Consider the following 22,657-nt stretch of genomic DNA (forward strand, 5'->3'; position numbering starts at 1 on the left):
CCAAGCTCAAGGTGTCAGCAGGTTCGGTTTCTCCTGAGACCTCTTTCTTTGGTTTGCAGATGACAGCCTTGTCTTCACATGGTCTTTCTTTGTGTATGTGCATCCCTGGGGTTTCTTTCTGTGTCCAAACACCTCTTGATTGTTCTTTTAAGGATACCAGTCAGATGAATGCCTTTATTTAGCTCAACCACTTCTTTAAAGGCTTTGTCTCCAAATACAGTTACATCCTGAGGGCCTGCGGTTAGGGCTTCAATGTAGGAATGGTACAGGCACGCAGTTCAGCCAGTAACAGCCTATAACCAGACCTTCGAGTTTAGCCAGAAATGCATTTATTTTCAAAATAAAAAATATAAATATTTTTCTACCACCTCATCTTTGAACTGACTATCTTGGGGATGAGAGATGGGGATTATATATGTCTAGTCAGCTCATTAATAGAGAAGAAACCTGGGGCTTCCTAAAAAGAAAAATTAATTGAACTACCGAAGGCCGGAGAGCTGGTTGGTCAGTATCACTGCCAGAATCAGATGAAGCCTTGGAAAGAGGTCAGAGGCTCCATATCAATGGTCATGTGTCCTCTCAGCGATCCCTTCTGGCTGGAAGGAGATTCCCAGTCGTCTTTACCAACCGTAACCTTATTTATTCTGAGAAGAGTTCTTGCATAGAATGTCTCAGAAGAAGACCTTTTTGATGTACCTAACCAGAAATTAATCTTTTCATTTTAGAAACTTTAAGGCTTTATCTTAAAGCATTTCACATGTTGTAGTTATCTGTGCATTTGTTTCAACTCCCACATCTGATGTAAATTTCTTAAACAGTGCATGAATTCAAAAAAAAGGAGTCTCGAGTTTTCCACAGTATCACCTAATATCGTGGTTTGCACATATACATACTAGATGCCCAATACACATTTATTGCATTAGATCACATTTTAAGCACCAACCCTCCTATTATAAAACTTACCCAGTTTTTAAAGATGCAGTACTGAGGAGAAGTGGAAGCAATTCACAGACCCATCAGATGCTGTGCAAGTCAGGAGCTCTCAGAGCTTTTGCAGATGCCCCTTGGCTTACAGTGGGGTTATGGCTGGACAGACCCATCATCAGATGAAAATACCGTAAGTTGTAAATGCATTTAATATATCTAACCTACTGAATATTACAGATTAGCCCAGCCTACCTTAAACGTGCTCAGTACACAATACCCCCCCCCCCCGCCCCCCCAAAAAACCCCAAAGGAACAAACAAAAAAAACACTGGCAGCATGGCACACTGTGGAGTATCTGCTGTTTACCCTGATGATTGTGGGCCTGGCTAGGAGTGGTGGTTCACTGCCACTGCCCAGTGGCACGGGAGTGTCATACCACTTATTAAAACCATGGAAAAAGATAAAAATTCAAGGTTCAAATTTCTGCTAAATGTGTATTGCTTTTGTATCATCATAAAATAAAAAAAGTTACAAGTCTAACCACTGTACATTGGGGACCTCCTGTACTCATCACTGGAATTTTAGTTAGTAGTTTGCATATTTGTCACTCCCCACCAGGATACTGTGAGAACTTTCAGGGCAACTGCATCTTATTAATTTTTGTATCCCTAAGATTATCATAGATGCTCTGAAGGTACTGGATGAGTGAATGTGCGACTGAGGAGGACCTCAGCATCGCAGCAATCTAAGAGATGTGTGGTTTCCAGTCTGAAATGCTTTGTATTTCAAGACATGAAGTAGGGATAGGTCGCCATCTAGTGGAAAACATACAGCAATGCTATCAGAAAATAGAACTAGGACATTACATTGAATTTTTATTGGGTTGCATAAGCCCTTATAAAAATCTAATAACTGAAGAGAGAATAAAATTGTAATTGCCTAAAGCCTACCAGAACAACATACAAGTTATAAATCTGTTATCACATAATATTTTTAATATATGTCTTTGATGAAACATAGTAGTGAAAAATTCTCTGGACTTGGTGAAACCAAGATGCATCCTCTAGTGTGTTCCAGTGCACAGCTGTGTATCTATCTGGTCAAACATTGTTCCTCTTATTAATCTCATTCCTCTGCCTTCCCTTTCATGTCAGTTACTCTAGTTAGTTGCTCCATCAGTGGACACAGACACTCTCAGCTACAGGCAACTTTTATCCAAGCAAACATAGTTTCTCCCTCTTATCTTTACATTTTCTAAATTGTAAAAATGTCTTAGGACACCAATGACCTTTTTGTTGAAAAGCATTGAAACTGCAATCTGTGTTTATCTGTTCATATACTCTTTGTACTGTGTGTGTCTCTGAAATTGAAAAGAGGACAATAGCTTCTTAGAAGCACATTTGCCAATTACTGTATAGTTTGAATGATCTTGCAAGTTATGCCCCCTCTCTGGCCATCTATTTTATATTCATGCACAAAATAAAGACATTATATTATTAAGGCGTTTACTTAGTGCTATTTTATAAAAATAGCGTATTTTACATATATGGAAGTTTAATGAATGACTTTGAATTTTAGAAAGCTTTTAATCTATTAAGGGAGCTTGTGTTTTTATTCAAAAAATCTACGCTGGGAATACATCTAGTTCCAGTGACAACTGAGCTTCAGGAATTTAACTTACTCCAACACCACAAAAATATAATAAGTATATTTTATACTAAAATATAATAAATATAATAAATATAATATAATATAATAAACTAAGATAAAACCAGATGAGACAAAACCTGTGGAGCAACTGCGTTCAGGAGCTACACCACAGGCATCATAGGACTGTGATTCATGTCAAAAGAAAAGCACAGGAGAGAAGTCTACCTTCGCACTGGCTTTCTGCCTGGAACAGTTTTCAAATACCCACAGCAACAGAAACTATTCAAAACAAGACATAGAAAGTAAACAGGCTGAAAAAAATTAGCAGAGAGTCAATGAGTATGGGGGAAACTCCAAATACATGTGTGATTTAATATATATGTAATTGGAGTCCACAAAGGGAAGAAAAATATTTTTTAAAATTATGTCCAAAATATTCTCAGATTTGGTGAAAATTCTAAATTCACAGATCCAGAAAGCTCAATGAAGCCCCCCCACAGAAAACATAAACAAAACTACATAAAAGTATATCGTAACAAAATTGCTCAAAGCTAGTAAAAATACAAAATCTTAGATGCAGCATAAGGAAAACATTACAGAAGAGCAAAGATAAAGATTATAGCAGATTTCTCATGTGATACAATGCAAACAAGAAGACAGTGAAGCAATATCTATGAAGTGCTGTGAACAAACAAAGCTGATAACCTAGAATTCTCTATCTAGCAAAAGTATCTTCCAAAAATGATGCAATAGCCAGGGGCATCCAGCCCGCAGACCATAGGCCACATGTGACTGAAGATGGCTATGAATACAACCCAACACAAAATCGTAAATTTACTTAAAACATGATAAGGTTTTTTTGTGATCATATGTCATGATGTATTTAATATGTAGCCCAAGACAGCTCTTCTTCTTCCAGTGTGGCCCAGAGACGCCAAAATGTTGGACATCCCTGCACAGACTGAATGTTCATATATATGCTCCTCAAATTCATATGTTGAAATGTTACCACCCCCCAACTGTGATAGAATTGGGGGAAAGCTTTGGGAGGTGATTGGACCTAGAGGATGAAGACCTTGTGAATGGGATTAGTGCTTTTATGAAAGAAGCCCCAGAGAGCTCTCTCACTTTTTCCACAATGTAAAAACTCTGCAAAAAGGTGGCTGTCTAAAACCAAGAAGCGGGTTCTTACCAGACATTGAGTCAGCTAGAACCTTGATGTCCAACTTCGAGCCTCTAGAACTGTGAAAAATAAATTTCTGTTGTTTATAAGTCACCCTAGTCTCAGGTGTTCGGTGATAGCAGCATGAATGGACCAGGAAGTAGAGGTGCTACTGTAACAAATATCTAAAAACAGGGAAGCGATGTTAGAACTTAGTGGTAGGTAGAGGCTGCAAGAGTGCTGAGTTGCTTGCTTGAAAAAGTCTACATTGCCGTGCATGAACCGATTCTGGGCAGAACTCAGAAAGAAGAGAAGGGAGAGTTAGAGAAGGCCTCAATCATCTTTGAGAATATCTGAGAAACTATGAACAGAATATTGGTAGAAATACAGACCAGTCAAAGCTCCTGTGATGATGTCAGACAGATATGAGAAACATGTTATTGGAAACTGGAGAAAATGTAATCCTCACTATAGAGTGAAGAAGAAGTGGGCTGAATTGTGTTTGTGGTCTAGTGTTTTGTGTGAAGTGTAACTTGTAAGCAATACGTGGGGTATTTAGCTACAGTCATTTCTAAGCAACGTGTTGAAAGTGTGGCTTGGCTCTTCCTGTTTATAGTAAAAGAAGAGAAAAGGCTTAAAGACAAGGTTGAAGCAAAAAGGAACTGGAACTAAAGATCTGGAAAATTCTCAGCCTATCTATTTTGAGAAAAAAAGAAAAGAAAAGAAAAAGAAAGAAAGAAAAGCCTTGTTCAGAGGAAAGCAGTAAGGACGTGGCCAAGCAACTCTTTGATAAGGAGCTTAGTAGGGGCATGAATCGTGGACCCAACCAGCTACCTCCACAGAAACCAGGTGCTGCTCTTCAAGACCAGGGGAGAATAACCCTGGATGTTACTCACAGATTATCCGGGCTGTCTCTTTGGTTTCAAAGGGGGAAACTATCACTTCACTTTCAACAGGACAGATGGCCTCCTCCTGAAGTCACGAGGGAACACTCCCTGACCAGCAAAGGTGTGGGGGGATGATGGCCATCTCAGTGGGCCCTGAAGGTGGGACCTCCAATGGAGTGGGCCTGTGGGGCAGACCACTGAGCCAAGAGGAATATTCTTGAGCTTTAGTGTCTTATAACGTCTGTTTTATGATTTGAACTTACTTGGGACCCATTCCTTTTTTCTTTTTTCCTATCTCTCTGCCTTTTGGAATGGAAATGTCTATCCTATGCTCATTGAATCATTGTATTTTGAAAGCACTTGACTTCTTTGGAATAACAGTTTCACAGCTGAAGGATGAAATGCACCCCGAGTCTTACCCATATCTGATCTAAATGACATTTATATGGAACTGCATTTTAGACATTAGAGTTGATCCTGAAATGAGCTAAGAGTTTTGGGACTGATGGGTTGAAGTGAGTGTATTTTGCATGTGAGAAGGAGATGCAAAAGGAGGGCTAGGGCTGGAATGCTATAGAATGAATATTTGTGTCCCCTTGAAATTCATATTATTGAAGACTAATTCCTTATGCAGTGGTATGGCGAGGTGAGGCATTTGGGAGGTATTAGATCAGGAGGGTAGAGGGCTTATGAATGGATTCAGTGCCCTTATTTAAAAAACAAAAAACAGGGAGCACCCTGTCCCTTATGCTATGTGATCACATGGATAAACGATGGTGTCCTATGATCAAGGAAGCAGGTTCTCACCAAACACCGGATCTGCCCTTATCTTGATTTGGGAATTTCCAGTCTCTAGAACTCTAAGAAATAAATTTCTGTTGTTTATCAGCCAGCCAATCTACATCATTTTGTAACAGCAGCCTGAACAGACTAAGATAAATGACAGGAAGAAAAAGGCATTTGAGAAATACTAAAGAAGAAAGAAATAATCTCCAGTAGACCACATACTCCATGAAAGACTGAAAGAAGTTCTTCAGACAGAGGATATTATACAATATATGAATCTAAATATATACAAAGAAATAAGATCACCAGAAATAGTACCTATGCAGGCACATATATGAAACTTTTAAATTATTATTTGTTTATTTAATAGGTAAGTGGATGTTTAAAAATAATGACAATGGATTGTGGGACCTATATAAAGGATTAAAGTGTTTGCCATCTATAACACAAATGTTGAAAGTGGAAACTTGAAGTTGCAATGTTGTTGCAAGATGCTTTCATTACACAAGAAGGAGTAAAATACCACCTGGAGATAGATTATGACAAGTTAAAATAATATACTATATATTATTAAATATATAATTAGATTATACTTATTAAAATTAAAATAACACTTACAATTTAATTAATTTTAATTAAAATAATGCTTAAAATTATAAAATTTTATATGCACTTTGTAATGCATGATTTTATACAAAAATGTTGAGAAACAGATAGAATATATGTTTTGTGGAAATATATTGTCAATGTTAAGTCCAGGAGAATTAGAAAACTTAAAGAATCCAATTATTACAGAAGAATTGAAATATATTCTATCAGTCCCTAAGAGTATGATGGAAAAAATTGCACCAATTGTTTGAGGAACAGATAATGCACATGTTAAATAAACTGTTCCAAATCATAAATAAAAATAAAATTTCACATACCATTTTATAGGTTTGTGATAGCTGAAACATCTAAACAAAACAAGATGTTATAAGGGCACAAGCGTTTGTATCTGCATAGCCATGCACACAAACACAGAAAAAATAGCAAAATTACATCTTTGAACATATTACAAAAACACAAATTTGAAGTAAAAAGCAATCCTATTCTCCACAAATAGTAAAAGAAGGATAACATAACCAAAGATGTGCTATTCAAGATATGTACAAATAGTTGGATATTGTGAAGTATCTGGATGTAATTTGTATTATTAAAATTGTTAAAAAGAGAAGTAGATGTGATCCTTTCAGCAAGTGCTAAATAAAAGCATTTGGTGAAATTCAGTAAATTTTCTTTATAAAGCTCTCTTAGCTTTACAGACCTTGCCAACCAGAAACCGATAGCATACCGGCATGATCAATAGTAATAAAATAGTCAAAGCTCACTTGAGGAAAGATCTTAAGATGCCCACATTCAAAGAGAATAAACTGATGAGCTCTTTTAACTAAAAATTGAGTTCAATCGGGAGTGGAGAACCTTTATCAATTCACAAAAACCTCTAATTATTTTAGAAACGTTAGGGGCATTAGAATTTACACTGGACTATGTTTTTTTCTTTATAAACTGCTAGGTTCATTATGAAGTATTTTTATGACAGTTACCTGGTGCTATAATATAGAATTTCTCTTTCTTGCTGAATTATCATCGCAATGCCACATTGAATAAGTTATCTGGTAAAAAAAAAAAAAACAAAGAAAGGAAAAAAGGAAGAAAAAATCTCTAATTTCCTATATATCTCTTATTAACTAGAAAATCACATTAATACATCTAATAAAAATTAGAGTAACATAGCTTTATATTTAAGGTTTGTCATCAGAGAGTGACTTAGAAAAAATATAGTAAGCACTTCAGTATTAGGATGAGCAAGCAGGAGCTAGAATACGGAAAGCTCTTAAGGGAAGGCACAGAATAAAATTTGTTCCTATGATATGCAGCGCCAGCTGTGGGAGAAACTGTTAACTATGAATGTTGTCATATGTCTGTTTTCTAACCTCTTAGATTCCACTCGAGCTCCTGGTGGCTCGACGCAGCTCCACAGGTGCGGACACCACAGAGATCCTTGAAATACTGTGCTGTTTGACCTGTGTTCTCTGATTCTTACGTGCTGTTTGCTACAAGACACAGATTCACCAACCCCATGGACACGTTCCATTAGAAAGCACTTCATAGTAAGTCTTAATGAATAATAACCATGTAATAGGTTTCCACTCTTTTGCATAGTTGCTTGTTTTGGTAAAACAGAACCAATTTCCAAGATTGAGTCTTTGATGGTGGTGAAATTCAGAAGCAGTGAAAGAATTATCTAAAGTTAACTCATGCCAGCTGAAGAAATGAACACTGGTTTTCTCTTACCCACCTTTGTGTTACATTTGGATAAATAAAAGTAACATTTATAGATTTATTTGAAGGATAAATCAGTGAATAAACCCAGCAAAAACAAAACAAAAAGCGATGTGATGTTTAAAATCGCACTTTTCCATCCAAGGTGGGTCTTGGAAGTGAAGTCTGGGGCTGGTGACCGCTCAGGAGAACATAAAGGGTCTGCACAGAGGGGTTCAGAATGATCCAATGACAATACTTTCATTTTAGAAGCGGGAGAGTCAGCTTCTACTTAGCACAGAACTTGCTACACACTAACTGTGCCTATATTCATTAAGCCCTCTGTCAACTATTTTCCTCTCCCTCCGGTTACTTTGTTGAAAATGTCACAGGCCCCACACCAACAGATCTGGTGAATTTCCTGGGTGGGGCCCAGGAGTCAGCACTTTTCTTCAAACTGGAGACTTGGGGTCACACTGAAAAATAACATACAGAAATGCAATTACTTCTTTGAACAACAGATGGCAGTGACATCAAAAGAAAGATAGGCTTTTCCCTAGCTTCAGCAATTGTCAGGGAGCATCTTTGACCTCTGACCTCTGCGTGGACACACACGGATATAAAAAGCTTCACTGAAAGCTTGCTGGCTCCAAACATAATTCTTCTTACATATTTATAACAATGTCTTGTTATTATTTTACCTGACGTTACCTTGCATTTATTTAGTAATTTAAAATTTTATGAGCTCTATTAAAAACACATAGAGAAACACACATTGGTAGTTACAAAATAGTCATGGGGATGTAAAGTACAGCATAGGGAATGTGGTCAATAATATGGTAATAACTATGGATGGTGCCTTGTGGGTACCGGAAATATCAGATGGCACACTTTGTAGAGTATATGATTGTCTAATAACCATGCTGTACACCTGAAATGAATACAATGTAATATTGAATGTAAACTATAATAATAAAAAACATATTATTGCATCATCCCACTTTTCTTGAAGAATTTACTTACTCTACCTATCTACCTCCTTAGTACTGTTATTTGTTCTGGGCAGGTGTATTAAAATAATAATTACACACACACACACACACAAGCGCGCACATAATTAGTCTATCTAATCAACCAGTAGCTCTTAAGCTTCTGCAATGGGTTCTAGGACAGACTGAGAAAACAATACTACTGAAGAATTTAAATAAGTGTAGAGATTAAACAGGGCAATGTAAAAGGAAATAATAAAATGATGCCAGTCTATCTTTGGAGAATTAAAGATATTTTTCTGCATGAGATACCATGAGAGTTGAAGTCTAAATTCCAAAAAGAGTAAGCCAAACAAAGGAGTTGGAAAGAGATAGGCGGGAGGAGTATTCCCAGCGGAGGGAATCCCATTATGCAAGCATTTCCAAGCCAAGGGATAGCATAGTGACTTAGAACTTTAGGTAATTTGCTGTGCTTGCAGCAAAGGTTTAGGTGGGATACAAAGGAAATTTAGTCAGAATTATAAGAGAGAAGAGACCAAACCACGAAAGGTACGTAATGCCAAGCTCAATAATTTGCAAGCATGAAGAAGGAAGTTATTGCAGGGTAATAAGGAGGCAATTAAAAAGCTCAGTCATATCCACAATATCCTTTGATCTTCACAAAACCATGTAAGTATTCTTAGAGGCAGAGAGAGCTGTCAGAAACATTAAGTGGCTTCTTCCAAGGTCATGCAGCTCTGTTAGGCACAGCCCCAGAAAGGGAAACAGGACTTCAGAGTTATGCCATGGGTTCTCTCCAAGGTGCATCCTTGCACCACAACAGAGAAGAGATCCAAACCTCCAAAACCCCCACGATCCACCGCACACCCACTCTGAGTCAGACAAAGACGGACTGTTTCACACGAAGTGTTTCTAACCCCCACCAAAACACGGAGCAGCTACTGAACCTGTCGAAGGGATAAGGGCATGGAACCAATGTCAAAGAACAGAAGGTCTGAAGGAATGCGAACGCCATTGGCCTTAAGTTCAGAGATACTACGTGTTCAGCGGAATCAAGAGAAATAATTTTCTCTGTTCTGTTTTGATGTTTGGGTGATTTTCGGTTGAGAAAGCATAATGTTTCAGAAGGACTATATTTTAAAAAACTGAAAATTAAGTGTTTCTGTACATTTAAAGCTTTCCTATACTTTGAGTTGACCTTATATTCAGATTGAAACATTCTCATTTCATACTCCTAAACAGCTCAAAGGAAGTTCATATTAATATTCATACTTTACAGATGAGGAAATTGAAATCCAGAGAGGTTAAGTGACTTGTACCTACACAGCTAATAAATGTCAGGCAGAAGGAGCAAACTGGGAGACAAAAAGAGTGAAATGTTATTAAGCCTATTTATATGGATAGAATAAAACATAACAAAGGAAGACTCTTTGTCTTTGTAGTGGTATTTTATTTTCTGGTCATAAAAGTAATGTGTGTTCATTTTTTAAACTTGAAAAGAAAATGGATGTTTATATTCTTACCAACTAAGTATCCACACAGTAATATAAAAGGAAAATGTTCTAAAAGGAGTGATAATGGGTGCTTCACCAATATTCTATCCAAAGTTCCTCAAAAAAATGGCCTGATTACTAGGGGGAAATAATAACAAGTTAAAAATATAGCTAATTGATCTATAATAAAATTATCACTTTACAACCAGAGAATATACATTTTTTAAAGATTTTATTTATTTATTTTTAGGGAGGGAAGGGAGGTAGAAAGAGAGAGAGAGAGAGAAACATCAATGTGTGGTTGCTGGGGGTCATGGCCTACAACCCAAGCATGTACCCTGCCTGGGAATTGAACCTGTGACACTGGTTCGCAGCCCGCGCTCAATCCACTGAGCTATGCCAGCCAGGGCAGAATATACATTTTTTTAAAAAATCCATAGACAATATGTGTCAAAAAATCTAAGAGTCATGTTGTTTCACTTGCAATGAACTTCAAGCTAAAACCTAAATAAAAACAACAGTGATCACAGCATTTGAGGTAGAGAATAATGAAAATGAGAACAGGCTTTATGAAGCAGACTAAACCTATACTGAGAGGGAAATTTTTGCTTCAATTGTTCTTTTTAAATTATTATTATAAAATAGAAAATGTAAGCACATTCATTTTGAATTAGTGACATTGTACATATCATATGCCTGGAAAATATAAGAGAATGGCATTAGGAAAATGATAGAATTACATCTCAATCACTTTTGAGTGATGAAGTAGTAGAATTCCTTTAATAGCGAGTGACAAAAATTCAACTCAAAGCAGATTAAACATGAGGATTCTTTTATTCAATGAATTTTGGGGAAGTTCAACAGAAATGACAAGACATAAAAGAATCAGGACTATTGGGGACCACAAAGGCAGGAAGTGTGTACTTGATGTCCCCCCATTTTCTCTCTCTCTCTTGCTCTCTCTGTCTCTCTCGTTTCATTCTCCATGTAACCAAAACAGCCACACAAAGTTGTAGGTTTTTTGACTTATAGATTTGTGACCTGAGGGGTAGTAGGGTTTTTTTCCACAAACTAGTGTTAGAACAAGTCCATGGAAAAATTTGGAAAGTCTCCTTTGGGTTATTTAGCAATTAAAAAGTGAGATATATCCTCCTGTCCTTCAGACAAGGGTAAGTCTTCCAAAAAATGGTGAGAAAGTCACTGTGGAAAGTCCAAATCAAAAGATGATGGGAACAGACTTGAAAACTAAGCTATGTGATAGAAAATGTGTGATTCTAGAAGTGAAAGGTAAGTTTCAACTCTCAGCTTGAACTGAAGGGATGCTGTGTTGGACAAAAAGAAAGTAATAAAAACCTCCCATGAAAATAGAAGAAAGTAAATAAAAATAACTAAATAAATATACTTTACTGTAAATAAAGGGAAGTGGGGGTGAGGGAGGCAAAAGAGGGTAAACGGGGAATAAACGGTGATGGAAGGAGACTTGACTTGGGGTGGCGAACACACAATGTGATATGCAGATGATGTATTATAAAGTGTACCCCTGAGTCTTATATGCTTTTATTAACCCATGTCACCTCAATAAATTCAATAAAAACTAAATAAAAAAGACATATATTTTATAGTCGCATACATGTGATATATAAATAGAAAACTATGAGTTTAATAAATAATGCAATAAGTAGTCCTTTGTAATAGCTACTTAGTAAATGCAATGAATAATAAAGCACACTCAATATTTGAAAGACATAAATGTATCTACAGAGAGTAAATCAAAAATAATTCTTTTCCCAAAATTTAGAAAACTGTAAGAAAAGAAAATGTGATGCCAACCCATGCAGAGTTGCTCTAGGCTTCATTTATGGATCTGAGGCTCCAAATAGTAACCCAAAGGTGACTGTCTTCCTTCATCTGCCTCTTATCCCAACCTCATTACAAGAAGTCTCCACTTCAATTCACCTGCGTATCCCAGAAGGGGTGTCCGACCCACGGCCTGCAGGCCATACATGGCCCAGGATGCCTATGAATGTGATAAAACACAAATCATTAAAGTCACCTAAAATCTTTTTTTTTGCTCAGCAGTTTTTGTTAGTGTTTGTGTATTTAATGTGTGGCTCAAGACAACTCTTCCTCTTCCAGTGCTAGGGGTTTCTCATGTGCATTCGTATCAAACCACAGGTCTAGTGAGCTGTCCCATTAGTTACTGTGTGGCATTAGCTGTTTCTTTCCCTTCCTAGTTTTCTGTTGTGGATGGCAGGTCCACTGGACTTCCTTGCCTTTTAGCAGGGACTGGAGTCTCTGCATGTTTTCCAGATGCCTCTGTGTCATCCTGGAATTGTTTTCTTCTGCCAGAGCCCACAGTAGCTAGAGATCCAGGAGATGAAAAGCTGGATGCTTTCGCTTTCAACAGGAGGATTCTTACAAAATACACCAAAGTGGTGTTGCTTATAGCTTATCTTGTAGACTTTAGGAAATGAAAGAGCTCTTCAATTTTGACTTTTAGACTTTTTATTCAAGAGAGTAGTCAAATCTAAATCTAGCTGAGATCTGGACAGTGAAAAAAATGTGACTCTTCTCTTTGTCAACCAAGAATCAATTTGTTTATTTCATTGGAGGTGAGTTTTCTATTATTTGCTCCTATTTTCTTCAGAATGATTGTTCTCTCAGATGCAAAGCTAAGTGCAAATTTTCTGCCTAGCAATAACTTGGACTTGAGTACAGGTGTTTGGATTCTTAGTTTATTTTTCTCTGCACTGGTAATGCTCATAGATAGCATGTGTTTAAAAACAGAGACACAAACAAACCTTTTACAATTAGAAAAATCTGGATATTCATGAATTGCTCTATGCTTCTCCTTTTTAGTAGGGGTTCCCATTACTATCTTGCTGTCATTGAAACTCTTCTTGGTCCAATGTTCTCTCAAGTCTCCAAATGAAGCTATCACTTGCAGTCTAAAATAATATAGCACCAATTTAATTCCATTTTGTCTCACTTGCTCTCTAATTGGTGTGAACATGTCAGTCATCTCTCTGACTACACAATGAATGTTGAACAGGCAGGGACCATGTCTCACACTATTGTGACCCCAAAGCACCTCATCTGGGGTTGCATGTGGAGCAGCATCTCAGTAAACACTTCTTTTGATTCTTATTTAGTATAGATGCTGAGCTATTCCTTCCTCTTTCCCAGGATTAGATACTAAAATCATTAATGTAGAATCAATTTGTATTAGAAATTTCTCAAATCATATTCCTATTATATTAGCATGTAATTTTCTGAATATGGTAGAAAATCTCTGCTTGTTAATGAAGTCTGTTTCAACTGCTCTCATTATGAAACTTTCAAATCTCATTAACTAAACCAGGCATTAAAAATACGAGAATAATAGAATGAAATGAAAACATGTTGATACGATTAGATTTGGGTAACTTTCCTCTTCTACAGAGGGAAAAAAACTACTGCCTGAGTAAATGATAGCTCAAGCATAGGAGACATACCTTTTATAAAGTACAAGGCATATACTTGCCTACATATTCTCAAAGAATTAACAATTTTCTCAGCCAACTGCATCCTAGCTAAAATTATAGATAGAAGTATGAAAATGTGGCATATCTTAACAAGGGCATTTTTATGATGTGCACTTCTAAGGGTGATGTAGAATGAAAATATGGAGCACATAGATACCATTTACCAATTCCCATACTCATGTACAATGTCCCAAGCCTTTATTTAACTATACTTATTGGAAATTTAAACTCAAGTTCATCAACTGCTATGCACCCTAGACACCTATACCATACTTTTGGGGGAATGTAGGAAAGAAATAACTCATTATCAAGCAGTGTCGTTTTCTAAAAAGTGTTGGCCTTGCCCTAAGCATTTTTCTTCTCTTTCACTGAAATGTGGTACTTCCTGGAGGCAGAAAGGAGGAAAAATAAACATCTGAACAATAAATCATCTAGGTCTGGCATATTTAAATCCATTAGAGAATCATAGCATGTCAGAGCTGGAAGCAATCTTCAGATCATTCTAGACCAGATTTTCAACCGGCGTGCTGCAAAGGACACCTCAGCCAGTGTGCCACAAGAATGTTTGCAACGTGTCATACCTGACTGTTTAGTCAGCGGCACTGACCTTTTCCCCTTAGATTGTCTAACTTTAAAAAAATGACAGCAGCCCACACAGCAATAGCCATCTGGTATAAATGAATCAAAATTATATCTGTTTTTTTTTGTCAGATTGGCAAAGAATAATTTTTGGTGTGCCATAGAATTTTAGTAATTAGTTTATGTGTGCCATAAGATCAAAAAGGTTAAAAATCGTTCTTCTAGACCTACCTACTGCATGGTGGAGAAGGACAGGATGGAGGTAGCAGTGCCTTGGAGCTGGTTGGAAAGGCAGGCTCTCAGCCCCCACCCCAGACTACTGTACTGGGATCTGCCTTTTAGGTGATGCATGTACAGCTTCAAGTTTGAGACGTGTGAGGGGATTTTCAAAATGTGTTTTCCTCTGTCACATATCATTTGCCCTTTTTAGTTAAGAGAGGGTTCTACCCTGTCAGTGTCGCCATTGAGAAAAGCCACACTATGGGTGATACAGCCAGAGGAGCTTTTCCCAGGGCCCTTTGAGTCTCCCCATCTAATCTCCACCTCTCCCCCCACGTAGTCATGGATTTAAAAGACACCTTTCTCCCACTCCAGTTCTGGGTCTGCCCATATAATGAAATACCACTTTCGGCAAGCTTTGTCTACATGACCTCATCCAGCTGGGAGATCTGCCTGCCAGGCCAGCAGAGGACCAATCGCATCATCCATTTTGAGGACAGCACCCTGGGAAGGTAAGTGACCGGGCAAAGGTTAACTGGCAAATGGTGGGTGGAAATGAACATCGAGGGAGATGGCGCACCACCTGGCGAGGTCCTGAGACCATTAGAGCACTTTGGGCATAATGCGGCTCTCATCTGTATTATGTTTCATGCACATTTCCTGCCCTGCGGCCAGTGTTGCCATTGTAATTACAGACTCATATTCAGCCGCCTTGAGAATGCTGATGGCTGTAAAAAAAGAGCACGCGCCACAGTGTGTGTGTGTGGGGGGAGGGGTGGGCAAATTGCAAATCTCCTATTGTGTAAGGCTGGGGATCTGTGATTTTGGCTGCCTCCGCACCACAGAGAAGGACTCATATGCACACTGTGCCCCCATCAACCCTTCTGCACTTCATGTTGTTATAAAGAGGTGCAGCAGAAATGAGCAGGCAGGGGATGCTGCAAATCCAAGTGGAAAGCAAGCAGGAAACTATTTCTGGACTAAGAATAACAGACTACATTGGTCAAGACTAATATCTAAAATTAGAAAAATGCTGCCTTGCAGGATTCGATGGAAAGCATATTTTTCAGGGGCCTCTGCCCCCAACACCACCAGGACTCTATCTAAAATCAGACCACAAGCAACTCATTCCTGCGAATCAAGGCGTCATTTGCTAAAGATTATTTTTTTTGGAATTGGTTTTTGTTTGATGCATCTTTTTCTTCCAAGGGGGAACATAGTAATCCCAAATATAGGAAGACGTAAATGGCCTACAGGATAAGACGCCCATCTCTCACCGGACCAGAGAGCTTTCATCAGTCAATCGTGTCCTTATTCCCTCTGAGCCTGCACAAAGATCTAGGTGCAGAATCTATCTCAACACAGAAAAGCAGGCAGCAGGAGCCACGGGCAGATGGAGACAATGTGATAAGACTTAGAACTCATTCTTAATTTAAAGAAATGTTAATGTTTCCAAAGTTCCAGTTTCCGAAATTGAGTAATAACATTAAATTGATTTTATGCAGTGTTTCTCCAATCTCCCCCACTATATCATTCCACCTACATTCGTCCAAACCTTTATTAATATCAGAGCTTATTTTACAAAACTGATGAGGAAGAAAAGACGAAATATTGCCATTTGCAACAACAGGAATGGACCTTGAGATTATTATGCTAAGTGAAGTAAGTCTGTCAGGAAAAGCTAAGAACCAGATGATTTCAGTCATATGTGGAATATAAAACTGAAACTCAGACACACACACAAACCACAGTGTGGCAGTTACCAAAGGGAAAGTGGTGGAGGCTGGAAGATTAGTAAAGGGAGCTAAGTATACAGTGACAGAAGATGATTTGACTTCGAGTGGTGGGCACACAACGCAATATACAGGCCATGTATATTGCACAGAACACTCATAGAAATGTATACTTGAAACTTACATGACCCTATTAACCAATGTTACCCCAATACATTTAATGAAGAGTAGAATAAAAAGGAAAAATAGATATCCTCTGTCCCTACATTAAGGCCTTGTAGAAAAGAGGTTTTGTTGTTGTTGTTATTTGATTGTTTGCTTGTTTTTAGGATAAAATTCAACTGATATAAAATATTTCAACCACTTGGAAAAGAGTTCTGTCATTACTTAGAAAGTTTAATACAAATTTACTATGCAACCCAGCAATTCCACTCCTGGATATTTACCCAAATAAAAACATACGTTCAAAAAACTTGCATGTTAATGTTCATGGTATTATTATTCATAATAGCTACAATGTAGAAAATGATTACAGAAAGTGTGGTGCCTCTCGCATACAATGGGATGCTACCCAGCATAAAAAAGAATGAACTATTGATACATGCTACCACCAAGACAAACCTCAAAAACATTGTGTCGAGTGAAAGACACTAGGCACAAAACCATATACTGTACAGTTTCATTTATCTAAAATGTACAAAATTGACAAATCAATGGAGACAAAAAGTAGATTAGTAGTTGTATAGGGCTGGGATGGGAGTGAGGATCAACTGTTAATGGAAATGGGGGATCTTATTGAGATGATTAAAATGTTCTAAAATTGATCATGGTGATAGTTGCACCACTTGGTAAATTTACTAAAATTCCAATGGCTGGCTTTATAATATGCAAATAATAATTATACCTCAATACAGTTGTTCAAAACGTTTCAAATGACAGGGACAGGGAAGCACTGTAGCATTAAAGAAGAAAAGAAAAAACTTAGAGAAGAGAAAGAGTTGGGAATGTGTACTGAGGGCCATCACTAGCAGCTAACCAAATTTATGGTCTTCCTGAGGGAGCTACTAAAGTCAACAGTGCTAGCCTTATTTTAGGAAAAGGCGTGTACAAGTGACAATGCTAACCAAGATCAAACCATGTTCTTTGCCGATGTCTCAGAGCTGCCAGGCAGGCAGCTTTTTTTTTTTTTTTTTATCAGTCACTCTCAGCAGGCTTAGATCAGGTTAGTTTTTCTCTCTCATTGATTCTCAAACATGGAATCAGATTTCTTAAAAATTCTTTGGTCTGTTATACATTCTTTCCTATTTTCTACCAATCTATCACATCAAGACTCTAGACTTTTTATTTTCGTAGAGAAATTTTTCTCTTAGAAGCAATGAAGGGAAGGGCACAGGCTGGGGAGACTCTTGCTCAGAGATTGAACTCAGGAAAGATATGTTCAAATCCCACCCTGTTAATCACTGCTCTATACTTCATCATTAACTTAAAATCCACATCTGGAACTTTGGGTTTCAGTGTAGAAGCAATGAGTTCTGTGTCTTCAATAGGAACATAGCACAAGGCATTGTAGCTATTTAAAGATTGGGTAGTGAGGGTAGATGTCATCTTGATGATTACATGAAGAATTCTGACCACTTGTTCTACTGCAGTAAAATGCAGAGAAGTGTAGACATTGAAATATTTGGGGTTTTAAAATAAATATGGTTTAAACCCATTGCATATGAAGAAAACATGTGTGATTCATTGGAATGATGGTACTACTGGCTGATACAGGAAAACATGGATGCAGACCAGGTTGTTAGGGAAAAAGATCATGACCCAAAATGTTCACAGATGGAGGCTCAAATAGCCATCCTGGTGGCAATTCCTAGAAGGCAGTTTGCCAAATGTATCTAGAAATACAAGGAGAATTGCTGGACTAGAGATTTAAATTTGAGAGTAATCAATATGTAAAAGAATAATTGAAGGCATGTGATATCAGGAAATATGTGAAAGAATCAGTAGAGAGAATATTGTGGGAAGAGAAATTATGACAAAACTTTTTGTCCATCTAAGGACAGAAAATGAGAAATAGTGGAGAGACAGTCATGCAGAGACAAGAGATACAGAAAGGCGGTAAACTTTGTGCAGGTGGGGCTCAATATGATCCCCTGCCCACAGTGGAAGGAGCCAGTTTTACATGTATGAACATTTATTTCAATATTCCCGACCTATAATGGTTTCTTCTTTGGATTATTCTTTAAATTGGTTGAAACATTTTTTTCCTGTCTCTCTCCTTTAATTAATGAGTTAAATTAAAACTTTGACACCTGTCATTACATATTTATCTGAAAGTCATAATGTTACCTCTTTAAAAATTGTCCTGTAGCAAGTCAGAACAATTCATTTCACAACATCTCAACAATAACTAAAATCAAAAGGAAATAGAAAATTTCCCTTAGAAATAATGTTTACTAGGGTTTATTTCCCCTAATATATCACCAATCTCCAAGTCATCCAGGCTTTAGTCTTTGAACTATTTTTTTTTTTTTTTGGAACTCAGCCTCTATTACCCACTCGTATCTAATTCTAATTACTCCAGCCTGGGGACTATGTCTCTAACATTATCATAATATCCTCACATTGACACTTTGCATGCATCTGAGAAGAGCGAACCATATCAGTTTTTGATCGTATGAAAGTAGAATATCTCTCTTCCATAGTATAGCTTTCAGGATCTCCATGATTATAATAGTCCATAGATTGGTTACAAGTGATGTATGGATAATTTATTTTAAAAGAGAATTTAGTAAATCAAGATAAAGGCTAGTCAAAGAATAAGTAGTCCCCAGGAAATCCAACTTTAGAAACAGGATAAAATTAATTAGGAACCAGGGCCTATGAACCATCATATTTGGGTACCACTTGAATCTTTTGTCACTCTGCTCAAGATTTAAAGATTTTACAAAAATTTTTAACCAACCTGGATTAAATAATCATACCTTGGCTAGGGGCATAAAGCCCCAGTAATTTATGTACAATGGGTAATTCTCTGAAGGAAAATGCTATGTGATTGGAACAGGTTAAGAGATACTGGATAACCAAAAATAAAAACCAAAGTCCATTAAAATATTCATACTTTATAGAGCCTTCTATCTTATTTCTCACTGTACTTTCAGTATTTCTAAATTGCACACAAATCATTTCTGATACATGACCCTTATTATCAGGTCTGTATATTCTTGCCCATAATATCCATTTTATTTGCAATGCACTTTCCTCAGTGATTTTATGTCTAACATTCATTCTTTAATGTTTACCCTAAGTTCCACCTCTTTGATGAAAATTTTCTTCATCTGAAATATTCCTCTAAGCATCATGTTGTAAATATATGATACAAGGTACTATCTCCTTTTCTGTCTTCCTTTTTTTTTTTTTTTTTGGAGTGTAAGCTCCCAGTGCACAGGGACTGGGTCTTATTCAACTCTGCACCTCCATACAAAGTTTAACATGGAGCTGACTACGCAGTATGTATGCAACAAATAATTGTCAAACATATGAATATAACAACAGCAAACACATTATTCTACTAAATAGGAAAAGGACTACAGAAGGGAGTCTCTTCTTTTTGTCCGATATTTAAAAAGATGTTATGTTCTTATTTAATCCATTCTGTCCTCCCTTTTAGTGCAAGACATTATGTCCAGCAATTAAGCAGTTAGAGGCAATAAGTGAGATGTTTTTCTGTGCCTTTCAGAAGCAATTGCCAATAGAAATTAGCATTTTCCTTCCACTAGAGCCCTCAGCAGCTGCAATGAGTGAGTCACTGAATGGCATGTGACACTGATTATATTATCTGGTGATAAGGGGGTCACAATTAAATAAAACCCTTTGCCAGTGTGTGTGTTGCAACTCCAACCCAGATGAGCTATCCTCCCTTTTCCCACTGTGCTAATGCAGATCTTGGAATAATGGAAGACAGACTTCTGCCACCCTCTGTCATTCCAGCAAGGTTCTGCTCCATAATAGGTGTAGTAATTCAGTTGTAATTAAACAAGACCTGATATATTATTTCCTAATGAACTCAAGTGAAGTCATCTTCCACTTCTTCCCAGTGCCTCTAATTAGGCAATAAGGACTATATCATGAGCAATAAAGATCACTTTGCTGGGCCAGTGATGAGGGATTAGAGAGCACACAGGGAGGCTCTGATGGCCCAGAGTGAGAGGCAGGTAGGTGGCAGTTCTAAATGGAACATACTCCATTCCTCTTGCCATCTGCTCCCAAATTACCTAGGTAGGAAGCGCTGATGAGGAACAAATTGAATTGAAGCTACAATAAGAAGCTTGAAGCCATCAGTCATCAGCCCAGCAATTTAAATCAGTTTTTTGTGTATGAGATTTTTGTGTATGAGTTCTTTGTATACTTATTCTAGTGCTTTATTTAATTCCAAGATTTTCATATCCACTATCTTGTTGAATCATCAGGAAACTTGAGTGGATTAGAATAGCTTGTTTTTGCTTTTCCTGTCCCATGCATGGAAAGATTGGGATTCCAGACTTTGAAGCAACACAGTGTAGGAAGGTTGCAGCAGTCACAGATGTCCACGACTGAATCCTTTATCTAGTCACTCCAAAGATTTCAATTATGTTTGACTTCCTATGATGTCAACTAGTAGATCTGTACTCCTTGCTTCCCTTGTAGATTTTTAGGTGAGAAACAGTGTTGTCTTTCTTGACTTCCCTTCAGTTCATCTAAGGCAGGGGTCGACACACAGGGCCTCTAGTCCTCCACCTGTGTGTGGAAACCTAGGCACTGTCTATAGCACACCCTTCTGATTCTGGATTCTATGGGAGCTGTTTTACAACTCTGTAGGTTATAGGTGGCTGAGAGCAAAGCAAAAATAATTTGTGAGTGTAGACATGCAACTAAATTCTGTACAGTGGAAGGACAACCCTCTTTCTCTCCTGTGGAAAACTTATTCTTTTCTTCCATTCACACATTTATTTTAATATTCTTGATCTATAAATATGTCTATTCCTTAATTTTTTTATTTAAATTGGTTGTAATATTTGTCTGTTTTTCTCATATGAATTTTAAAAAACCTTGGAGGGACATCAGAGGAATGGTAATATGAGAAGTCCCTTTAGTCTCTCCCCTTAAATTTTCAACACTTTGAACAGCTATAATCCAACAAAGGATCCCTTGCTCAATGCACAAATACATCTGAGAGATCCATGCATTGAAACCTCTAAAGGTGGGCAACTGGCGGTGAACTAGCGGAGCGAGAAGGGAGAAGAGCTCAAAGGAGCCATGGACTCAGCCCTGCAGCTCAGTCTGGACTGGTGAGGAATCAGGTTGAGGTTGGCACTCCATTCAGCTGGGAGTGGAAGAAGTAACGAGATTTAGTGAGTATTCCTGCTGGAATAAGCAGTAAGAGCTGAAACTGAGCCCAGTGACTTGGGCAGGGATGAAGCAGAGAAGTGCAGCCTTAGTTGTCTGGCAATTGGCATTGCAGACAGAGAAAAAAAACCCATGAAGCCTGGTCACCTTCCCTTAAGCTAGCAGAGCTCACCTCCTCTTACCCTTCATGTTGGGTTGTAGAACATATTATCTGCAAACCTGAGAACTGGTACTACAAAAATATCTTTTTCCCCTGAGTGAAAGGTGCACTGTGAAACTCACCCCAGTGTTGGGTGGAGGCACAAGGGAGATGTGACGAGGCCCACGGGTTTCCATTACTAGGAGGGCAAAACAACAAAGGAGGCAGCTGGGTTCCCCCAGCTCACCCACCCCACGCATCGAGGGTGCACTGCCAGTGGCATCTGGGTGTGGAAGACAGCACTGGGATTTCATGGATTAGGAGCCCCATTGCCCACCAAGTTCCCCTGCAGGGTTGGTCTCCTAGGACTGGAAAGACAGAGTCACATGGGAAGCTGCCACTTTCCCAGGGAGCACCGGCAATTTTCCATCATTCTACCTAGAGATCTGAAAAGCCACAGAAATGTAGATAGCTAAAAAAAAAAAAAAGAAAAAAAAAGAAAAAACCTTGTGATTCAGTGCCACCTACTAGCAAACAATATAATGGTTTCTTACTATCAACATAGATGCCTAGACAGAGAAGAAATTAATCAAATAGCATAAATAAACAAGGTAATGTGGCAGCTCAGAAAGAAAATGAAAAGTGTCCAAAAAATAAACTTAAAGACATGTTAATATATAACTTCAATGACATAGAATTCAAGATTGCAGTTCTTAAAAAACTCAATGAGATGCAAGAAAACATAGATAGGCAGTTTAATGAACTTGGAAACCAAATCAATGAGCACAATGAGTACTCTACCAAAGAGACTGAAATTTTAAAAGAGAAACCAAATAGAAATTCTGGAGATGAAGAACTCATAAAGAGATCAAGAAGGAACTAA

The sequence above is a fragment of the Phyllostomus hastatus genome, unplaced genomic scaffold (genome assembly GCF_019186645.2).
Source record: "Phyllostomus hastatus isolate PE091 unplaced genomic scaffold, TTU_PhHast_1.1 phas_contig_80, whole genome shotgun sequence".
Classification (NCBI taxonomy): Eukaryota; Metazoa; Chordata; class Mammalia; order Chiroptera; family Phyllostomidae; genus Phyllostomus; species Phyllostomus hastatus.